Genomic DNA, 11,878 nt, shown 5'->3' on the forward strand with positions numbered 1-11,878 from the left:
TACGTTTCTTAAAACATACACGAGTTCCCTTATGATTAGCTTGGTCATTTGTACGGAATGTAGAAATCAACTGATCTGAAGCAATTTCGTTGCCATTTGTCCTAAGTAACAGCTATCGTCTTCCAATTTTCATCTTTCTGGAAGATATGGCTACCTAGGATTGTACCTGTCTCCAACCCTTCGGAGAATATAGGTAAATTCGGAAAATACGGCATCTGAAATGAGTATGATAGAATTCATCCTGGCAGGTATTTATGCAAGTCCCATTACAGTAACATTTGGATATATACATACTGGCAATTGAATAGTGAGCCATGCTAAGGGGATGCAGTCTTGTTCCCACTTAAAAAAATATATTAAACACATCGAATCATTTGAGAATTGAACAGAACTTTTGAACTGTTCATGGTCAATATGAACGGATTGTGTCGCGTACTAAATGATAAAAGAAGCAAAAATTTCTTCCATTCCCGCAGAAATAAATGACAAAATCTTTTGCTTTCTTGAATTGCTGTATTGGGAGAATTTTAAATTCTTTCCAAAAACCCTTAAAATTTGCGTCATTTTACTAATTTCACCTTATTAAAAATGATAGAAAATAGTACTAATAACTTAAATAGGAGACATATTTCAAGCCCTATAAAATCTGTAAAATCCAGGAGTCTCAGGGCACCCCCAGAGCCCCTGCCTCATAAAGTGGTGCCTCACCCCCCCCCCCCCCCCCCCCCGTAACCGCTAATCCTGGATCCGCCCCTGGTATATGTAGTACACTGAGCATGGTAAAGTTGTATTTTCATGACGTCATGTCCTGGGATCAACGACTTATCCAAATATCATTTACCAGAAAGCTGTACATGTACACATGCTCAAAATGAAATAAAAAACTTTGCTTCATATAATTAAAGACATTTTACACATCCCTTTTACTGACTTGCATCGACGACGTTTTATCTATTAACAATAATAATGTCCCAATGAACTCGAAAGTCTCTAACATATTCCCCGTACCTGTATCGAGCGCCAAATTAACATAAACTCAAATAATTGAAAATATCTTCAAATATTTGAAGATATCATCAATTCAATTATTGCTCTCTTTAATTGAATTAATGCGCGCATTAAATCAATTATTGCTCTTATCAAATGAATTAATGCGCGCATCAGTTGAATTAATGAGAGCAATACCGTAATTGATTTAATGCGTGCATTAATTCAATTATTGCTCTTTTTAATTCATTTGAATTTTCAATTCTTTTAGTAGAAATATTGCTCGCAATAATTAATTTAGAGCTCGGTATAAATAATTTGATGATCTCTTTAATTCAATTGAATATATCTTTAAATCATTTACAATGCTTTTGTATAAGGAATTAATGCGCACCTCAATTCTTTTAAAGAGAACAACTATTCAATTAAAGAGATCATTAATTCAATTGTGCATATGTTGAATTGAAGATATCTTTGATGATATAGTTGCTCTCTCTAAAAGAATTATTGCTCTCATTAAATGAATTAATGCGCGTATCAATTCAATTATTGCTCTCATCAATTGATTTAATGCGCGCATTATATCAATTATTGCTCTCTTCAATTGAATTGTAGCGCGCATCAATTCAATGTTGATATCATTAATTCATTTGAAGAGATCATTAATTCAATTAAAGCGCGCATCAATTCAGCAGAAGAATTAATGCTATCATCAATTCAACTAATGCGTGCAATAATTCAGAATTGAAGATATCATTAATTATTTGAAGATATCTTTCATTCAATTGTTGTGCGCATCAAATGAATTGATGATATCTTCAAATAATTGAAGATATCTTCAATTATTTGAGTTTATGTTAATTTGGCGCTCCATATACCTGAATATTTTATTGAGCTGATGGCAAATTAACAAGTCACTTTTTGACAAAACGGATGACTTCTCAACGTGAACTTCCCACCAACTTCCCATATTCATGTAGCAATAATTCCAATGTTATTTATTACAATTGTTCTGAATGAACAAAAATAAAGCTAAATGAGAATTTACACATCAATTAAATCCAAAAAGCGTGATGTAATCATACGCATCGGAAAACAAATAACGTAAAAGTGTGTGAGGAAAATGTCCGGAGTTTACATTTCGATGAATTCTCCAAAAAGAATGTTTCATCCTATAATATACATGTACCATTATAAACAGCATATGAAGTTTGTGTCTCTCAACTGATTCAATACACACGTACATGTTCTACGTATGATCAGTTTTGAATCGAGGTATGCTACTGACAAACAAGTTGATGTCACAGGGGTTTCAACAGGAATAGCTCTACCAAAATTGTAAATTTCATGACCTCCAGGGTAGGGGTTCTGACACCAAGAAGGGGCCAAACTTAGTATATAGTGTTTATGCTTTAAACATTTAATAGCTCTACCAAAATTGTAAATTTCATGACCCCCAGGGTATGGGTTCTGACACCAAGATGGGGCCAAACTTAGTATATAGTGTTTATGCTTTAAACATTTAAATAACATTTTCTTCAGTGTTCTTACTACTAAACTGAAACTAAATAGATATTTAGAATGAGCAGGTAGTCCTTTAACAAACTTGTAGATTTGATAATCCCAGGGGTAGGGGTTTTGGTATCAGAATGGGGTCAATATCGTGTTATTAAATGTGTGAACAATAGAAAATTTTAGCTTGATAACTACCACTTCCAATTCTTTTCAAATTTGGTATGAAGCATCTTTGGGACAAGGGGGACATAAAAGTGAATTTCAGGACTCCTGCACCCCTGGGGCATTATGTGTGGGGCAAAAACTGTCCAAATTGACAAATTTTCAAAAATATTCTTCTCTAGAACCGCACATGTGTAAGAAAAAGTAAATGCATGGTGTTGTAAAGCAGGTAGGCCTCTACCAATATTGTAAAATTCATGATCCCTAGGGTAGGGATTCTGACCCCAGGGTGGGGTCAAACTTAGTATATAGTGTTTGTGTTTTAAACATTTAGAAAACATCTTCTTTAGTGCTATTGATACTATATTGAATCTAAATGGATATTAAGAAGGACTAGATTGTCCTTTACCAAAATTGTAAATTCCATGATCCTAGAGTGTAAGGGTTTTGTTTCAGGGTGGTATCAAAATTGTGATAACAATTTGAAGGACTTCTTTAAGTTTGCTAATGTTGTATAATATCTAAATGCATACTTAGGAATAGCAGAAAAGGGTGTACAAAAATGGTGAATTTCACAACCCAGGGGTTTGACTTTAGGATGGGTCCAAATTAGTAATATTTTTTTTATGTTTTAATGTTAATACACCGATATTATATTATGTAAAGCCTTTCATCAGTGTATGCACTTTTGAGGTCATTGAAGTTTTATGAACACATTTTGTTTTATACTGTTGCTAAATATTATAATTTAGCTTGGATATTTAGAACAATTTTTTTTTTAGATTTCATAGCCCTTGGGAGTAGTGATACTTTTTACCAGTACTCAGGTGACCGATAAGGCCTGTGAGCCACTTGTATGGTTGTTACAACGATCTAATTTAGAAATACAACCTTTCACATGGTCGAATGCTGTCTGACGTGTTTCATACCATATTGTTAGACCATATTCTTTACACACCGATTTTGACTACGGATAACTCCGTTTACCTGATCAAGATCCAGGGCTCACAGCAGGTGTGGCAGTCAACAGGGGATGCTTACTTCTCCTAGGCACCTGACCTCACCTCTGGTGTGTCTAGGGGGGCGTGTTTCTCTATAGGAATTAGTAGATTCATCAAGAGGCCATCGTTATATCCCCTTCATGTAGGCCTGGCGCGTAGCTGCCTATACGCAAGTACACATCATTTGAGAGAGAGAGAGAGAGAGAGAGAGAGAGAGAGAGAGATCTTTGCCTTTAAATATTTATTCCTAATTACTGCATTATATAGTCCCGCTTTATAATTTAATCACTCCATTTAAGCAAATTTAAAATCCGTTTTGAATTTCAAAGTATTATCATCATGTCGAATATCACTTTAATACGATGGCCGATAGCTCCTCACTTGGTACCCCTTTCGTATTTTAATTGGCTCGTAATTCACCGTCGCACCATGTCGCATTTTAATTAGTTCGCAAATTGCCTCGTAGCTTTCGCCGGAGCTTTGCTTCTCTAGAAGAATTACAGGTTCTTAAAAGAGAGTATGTAAGTACCATGCTGAAGCTAGCAGCCAAAATTAATAAGCACGTAAAAGCTAGCAGCCACTAAGGAAAATCATCAAAGGATTGAGAGTACTCATAGAAAAATATTTAATTTTATGGGAAATTTTTAATTTAATTAATGTTTTGAATTAATAAATGTCAATCGCAACACTCATGGGCAACTTAGCTCACATGAGAGATTGTACATCAATGGTGAAATGAATTTATATCAGTAATTTGTAATGAAAGGATGGAAGGAAATAAAATTGACCACACATTTCATTTTCTGATCTTTTTGAACAATTAATTTCTCAGCTTACATGCATGAAAGTAAATGCACATTGATAATTTAGCTCACCAGAATATTACGATCTTAGTCATTAAGTACCTATGAATAGATTGATATGATAGGGAAACTATATGATGTGGGGTGCTTTATTATCTCAAGACTGATCCTATTTTCATGTGCCAATCCGTTTGAAATCATATTGCATTCAAAAATCTTTTCTGTAAATTAGCTCACCTGAAGAGTGATAACCATTGCTTTGTAACAAAAGAAATCAATAAAGGAAATCTTTTGAGCAAGTGGTGTAAGGAAGCAGGATTAAATAATGAAACAAACACTTTCTCTGTAATATCTGGTGAATACTTAGTGTTACCTCCATCCGGTGACTGTTATCAAAAATTGTGCATTAGCTCATGACACCTGATTTTGACATTGCGCATAACCTACCAAAAACAGTAAAGAGCTGTAATCTGTGAAAACAAGGCAGAAGGAACATCAAGGCAAGGTAGAGGACCCCTAGAACTATCATTCACCACTTTCAGCTTGGGGCTGTAGTGGTACCACCCGGTGGCTCCGGGGGGTCGGGACAGATTTGGAGTCCCTATTTCTACTTTATCAGGGGTGACAGGGACAATGTATCCATTGATTGAGGTAGAGAATACTAAGGGGTACTCGATGACATGTAAAGAAGAGTTCTGCGATACCCAGAAGTATTGTTTGGCTCACCTGAACTTTGACATTTTTCGTTTCTCGTAATGAAAGAGGGGGTTTTATGACTGCTTTTCCAGCATTAATCTTTGAAGACAAGGCGGAAGGAACATCAAATCATAGTAGAGGACCCCTAGGACTATCATTTACCACTTTCATTTTGGGACTGTAGTGGTACCACCCGGTGGCTCCCGGGGGTCGCGACAAATTTCAAGTCCCCATTTACACTCTAGGAAGGGTGAGAAGGACAATGATCGAGGTAGAAAGTACTAAGGGGTACTCGATGCCATGTATAGAATAGCTCTGGGATACCCGGAGGTATTTTTTAGCTCACCTGAACTTTGACATTTTTCGTTTCTCGTAATGAAAGAGGGTTTTTTATGACTGCTTTCAGAGCATTAAACCTTGAAGACAAGGCGGAAGCAACATCAAGGCAATGTAGAGGACCCTCGGGACTATCATTTACTGCTTTCAGTTTTAGAGCTGTAGTGGTACCACCTGGTGGCTCTCGGGGGTCGGGACAGATTTTGGAGTCTTTATTTCTCCTCCTTAAGGGAAGACAAGGATAATGTATCCATTGATTGAAGTAGAGAGTACTAAGGGGTGTTCGATGACATGCAGAGAAGAGCTTTAGGATACCCGAAAGTATTGTTTAGCTCACCTGAACTTTGATATTTTTCGTTTCTCGTAGAGCAAAAAAGGGGTTTTATGTGGCTCCCGGTGGTCGGGACAGATTTCGAGTCCATATTTCTACTCCATGAGGGATGACAAGGACAATGTATCCATTGATTGAGGTAGAGAGTGCTAAGGGGTACTCGATGTCATTTAAAGAAGAGCTCTGGGATATCCGGAAGCATTGTTTAGCTAACCTGAACTTTGACATTTTTCGTTTCTCGTAATGAAAAAGGGGGTTTTATGACTGCTATCAGAGTATTAATCTTTGACGTCAAGGCGGAAGGAACATCAAGGCAAGGTAGAGGACCCTCGGAATAATCATTTACCGCTTTCAGTTTGGGGCTGTAGTGGTACCACCCGGTGGCTCCCGGGGCTCGGGAGAGATTTCGAGTCCCCATTTCTATGCTAGAAGGGGTGACAGGGACAAGGAATCAATTGATTGAAGTAGATAATCCTAATGGGTATTCGATGCCATGTAAAGAAGAGCTCTGGGATACCCGGAAGTATTGTTTAACCAACCTAAAGAAGAGGTTTGTGATACCGGGAAGTATTGTTTAGGTCGTCTGAATTTTGATATTTTTCATACATATACTAGTATATATCATGTATAGAGACTACTGGGCATAATGGATTTCGTCTTTCCATCGTAAAGATTCTCCATTTCTAGACTTATCAATCCACGCATTCTGTTTGAAGCTGTAGAGGTACCACCTGGTGGCCCTTGTGGGTTGTGACAGATTGATGGTCTTTACGTCTAGTCTTTCATCAACTCAGGAAGGGTCAGAGACCACTGAACCTCGTAGGGGATTCTAGAAAGTATTTCATTCCAATCAGGCAAAATATGTGTGGTACCTGAAAAATACTTCTTTAGATATCTCCAATTGGAAATATGGGAGAAAGAAATGTTGCTGTATTTGTAGAGAGAACAAACCTGATGGCATAAACGGTTTTTTGTGTCTTCAGGAGCGATGACATATTTGATCTCTTTAGATTATTTCATAGCTATATATTTTACATTAGAAATTTTGCAACCATAAACGGAATATCATGTGAGAGGTGATGGATCCTTGAGGAACAAGCAAATTATTAATAAAAATGCAATGATTTTCCTTAGGAAATTGCGCGTAGTACAAAGTATCCCTAGTATTGTGAATGGACATCGGTAGGTACTATGGAGAATTGATATAAATTTAGCTAACGACCGCCATTTAATTTAAGTGGTGGCCGCCATTCATTATCTGGCGGCGCAACTTAATTTAAGTGCCGGAAGCCACTTCTTGTATGGCAACCGCCACTTATTATCTGGCGGTAGCCACTTAAGCTGAATGGCGTCCACCACATAATTCCCCTGTTGTCTAACTGCCAGCGGTCACTTAATTTAATTGCGAATTGATGAAGTTTTTTAATTAATTTATGTGACGACCACCACTTCAGTTACTGTAAACCATCTTTTATTCGCGACTACTTTATTTCGCGATTTACCTGCGGTAAACTGGTTCGTGACGAGTAATTTTCGCGATCGATCCTTTTTCGGGCCTGTGACAAACGTTCAAGGAGTGGTTCACGACTAGAGATATTCACGACAATGAGGTTCTCGCGAATCTCGCGAAATTTTATCGCACCCGTATAATAGTTGGTCTACTGTATCTAGCTTTCTCCAATTTAAAAAAATATATAATCAACTTTGTACTGCTGTATTGAGCGCCAAATTAACATAACTCAAATACTAGAAGATATCTTTAATTATTTGAAGATATCATCAATTCATTTGATACGCGCAACAAATCCATTAAATATCTCCGCAAATAATTAATGATATCTTCAATTCTGAATTATTGCGCACATTAATTGAATTGTTGATATCATTAATCATTCCGCTGAATTGATGAGCCCTATATTGAATTGTTGCTCTCTTCAAATGATTTCATTTGAAGCGAGCAACAGTTCAATTATTGCGCGCATTAATTGAATTGATGCGCACTACAATTCAGTTGAACAAAGCAATAATTCAATTATTGCAAGCATTAAATGAATTGATGCGCACATTAATTGAATTATTGCTATCTTTAATTGAATTGTTGCGCGTATTTAATTCAATTATTGATATCATATTAATGCGTGAGGCCTACATATGAGTGAAATTTTCTCGTGAGGAACATTGAACAATATCCAATGAATCATTCAATCATATTAATGTGCGCAATAATATTGAATTGATGCTCTCTTCAATCGAATTAATGATATCATTGATTCAGTTGATGCGCTCAATAATTCTTTAAGAGGGAGAAAGCAACTACATGAATATAATTAGAGACATCTTCAATTCAACAAATCCACAGTAATATTGAATTGTAGCTCGCATTGATTCCTTATATGAAAGTGTTATACAGTGTAATTAGTTAAAGATATCTTCAGTTAGAGAGATCATCAAATCATTTACATCGATCTCCAAATGTAAAGTTGCGAGCAATAATTCCACCACTTTGATGCGCGCATCATTGGAATCGATGAGAGCAGTAAACTGACTTGATGGTGCAACAAATCAATCATTGCTATCATCAGTTGAAGTAATGCATGTATCAATATGGTGGATTTATTGCTTCAACCTACACTATCTTTTGAAGCTTGCATGTTGATACATGTATGACTATGCATGGCAGGCACTGTCTGAGAAAAAAAGTTTTTGAAGTTTTCCTTGTATATTCCCTTTGTTCCATACTGTGGTCCCACCCAACCTGAGGCAATAATTTGAACAAACTTGAATCTACACTACATGTGGATGTTTGCAAATCAAAATTAGTAATCCTGGTCGGTCGCGGTAGCTCAGTGGTAGGGCGTTCGCTTTTTAACCGGAAAGTCGTGAGTTATAGCCCCGCGTATGCCACGACCGCGTGAAAACTAAGACCTAAACATTAGTAGTCATTGTGCCTTCGCCAAACACTCGGCATTTAGAAGTGGGATCTTTCTGATATGACCTTTAAATGGAGGTTCCATCTCGCAACAGGCATTGGTAAATGAAAGAACTATCACTGCTGTGGCGCTGGGCGCTAAGCAGTGGTCTAAATTTGTGGGACGTTGTTCGTGAAAAAGAATTTTAGAAAATGTCCAATATATCCCAATCCCTTATTGTGTTTCCGGGACTGTTATTTTTGCATCTACATTCATTAAGGAACATTTCACATAAGTTTTGTATTTTCTGGTTCAGTGGTTCTTCAGATTGGAGATTAGGTCTTCCAACAGTCTGTTGGAATTCCCATGAGCACGAATAGCGCTCCTTTATTAGCTGACCTGTTTTATATTCTTATGAGGCACAGTTTATTCAAAAGCTTCTACATGAGAAGAAAAAAATCTTTTGTTGTGGCCTTCAACTGGACATTTAGATAAATCGACGACGTTTTATATATTTACAATAATCCTTTGCATTCATGAAAAGTGAAGATAACGAAAAGTGATCAATCTCATAACTCCTATAAGGAATACAAAATAGATAGTTGGACAAACACGGACCCCTGGACATATCGTCGCTGTAGAGGCAGACAGTCGTATGTGTATGCAAAGTTTGAGTTCAAATAAGAGAGAAAAACACAAAGAAAAATCAGAAACCTGGCCCAATATGGTACAAAGTGTCTAAATCGATTTAGAAACATATAGAAATACTTCAATGTTGTTTTATATCTGTTTTTAAACCTATTTTTACATATACGTCCTTTTGGTTTGGTAGTATTCAATCATTGTTTACTTTACTTAAGGTCGTAACTTCCACTACCGCCTGTTTAATTATCCAGAATGGGAATGAAACAGATACTACGTAAGTGAATCATGTTAAAAAAAATCATTTATTCATTCCATTTATAAAATGGAACACAGAAGTGTGTGCATGTGTACTTCACAGGATGTACTGTTTCAAACCAAAAATATCTGAATTTGTCATTCAACAAAACACACACTCATGAATAGTGTTAAAAGTACTTTCATTATTTCGTCTCAGAAATCAGCATTAAGAATATCAGTTCAGCTTGTTAATCTACTAACATACACAAATAATCGTCAATGGGTAGCTACATTTATATCAGAAATCTTCGAAAATGTAACTATTAAGCCATTTTCTCTTACCTCCACTTGGAGGTACATATTCATAGAAAGAATCTTCAATTAGATCGAAACTGCTTTCATATGTTGTACTTTCTGAATCTTGTGAATCGTTACCTAACGTATGATTAGATTCTGTCAATCTTTATATGCTGTATCCTTCATCTGTAGTGGTAAGCTCGACTATCACTTCATCGCAAGGAATGTCACCAATAACACTAAGTATTTGATCTAATTGTTCCACTGTGAGAGAAGTATTCATGCTCTCTGTGGGTACATACACCGCACAGTCTTGTGTGACCTCTGTTAGAACATTAGAATCTACGTTCTACTCTGTTTCAACTGCTGATTCTGTGTTGTTCATGATGTCTTTCGCTGATTCTATGTTGCCTATGATGCCTTTCGCTGATTCCATGTTGCCTGTGATGCCTTTCGCTGATTTCATGTTGCCTATGATGCATTTCATTGATTCTGTGTTGCCTATAGTGTCTTTTGTTGATTCTGTGTTGTGTATGATGTCTTTCGCTGATTCTGGGTTGTCTATGGTGTCTTGTGCTGATTCTGGGTTGCCCAAGATGTCTTTCGCTGAATCTGGGTTGCCTATGGTTTCTATCGCTGATTCTGTGTTGATTGTGGTATCTTTCGCTGATTCTATGTTGCCTATGATGGATTTCGCTGATTCTGTGTTGTCTATAGTGTCCTTTGTTGATTCTGTGTTGTGCATGATGTTTTGTGCTGACCGTTTTGCGTTGGGCCGTCTATGATGTCTTTCGCTAATTCTGTGTTCTCCATTGTGCCTTTCGCTAATTCTGTTTTGTTCATGATGTCCTTTGCTGATTCTGTGTCCTCGGTGTCTTTTGCTGATTTTATATTGGTATTCACGTCGTATGTGTTGTCGGGTGTTCCGTTATGTTTATTGTTCTGTGTGAGAACTTGGTTTCTTACAGTTTTTCTGTATTTTGCTAGGGGTATATTATCGTCACTACTATCAGAATCATAATTTCCCCCTTCGTGAGCCCAGCATAATATCATATCCTCATCACCGTCAAAGTCTTTTTCAGTTTCCGTCATATTTAGGCTAAATGTTGCGCAAAGTGTCCAGTTTCTATATGTTCTTTATACGCTTTGTTGTAGTATTTCATCTTATCAGACAGTATATCAATTCTTATTTTATCCTTCAGTACATGGCTTTACCACATGAATTTTACTTCAACTGGCACTGAAGGATGAAATACATGGTCTTTAAAGGTTGTTGTAAAGGCCAAATTATAAGCTTTTCCATCGTCAACTTCCCATATTTATGTAGCAATATTCCATTATCACCTGCATATGGTGTTTATATCTCTCAATTGATTCGATACCCAAGAACATGTTATACGTATGATCAGTTTTTAAATCCAGACGCGCTACTTGCAAAGAGATTGATGTTACAGGGGTTTAAACAATCTCGTGTAAAGTCAGCATTTCGCAAATTCTATGGTCGTTATAATGATCTAGTTTGCCAATACAACAGTTCATTGGGTCAAATGCTGTCTGACGTGTTTCATACCAATTGTTAGACAGTTCTTGGCACACTGATTTGACTACGGATTACACCGTTTACCTGATCAAGAGATAGGCTCACTAGGGGTGTGAACGGTCAACAGGGGATGCTCCGTCCTCCTAGGCACCTGATTCCACCTCTGGTATATCCAGGGGTCTGTGTTTTCCCAACTCTCTATTTTACATTCCTTTTAGGAGTAATGAGATTGATCACTGTTAGTTATCATTACCTTTCCAATTTTTCCCTTTTCTTGAATGTCTCCCTTTGGAAGCGAAGGTCCCTTCGTTTGTACAAACTTGAAATTCCTACACATAGGGATAGTGTGTGCCAAGTTTCGTTGAAATTGAACGAGTGGTGTTAAAAATATGAAATTGTGAAAAATTTGACGCAAAGAA

This window comes from Ostrea edulis, chromosome 2, assembly GCF_947568905.1.
Source record: "Ostrea edulis chromosome 2, xbOstEdul1.1, whole genome shotgun sequence".
Taxonomy (NCBI): domain Eukaryota; kingdom Metazoa; phylum Mollusca; class Bivalvia; order Ostreida; family Ostreidae; genus Ostrea; species Ostrea edulis.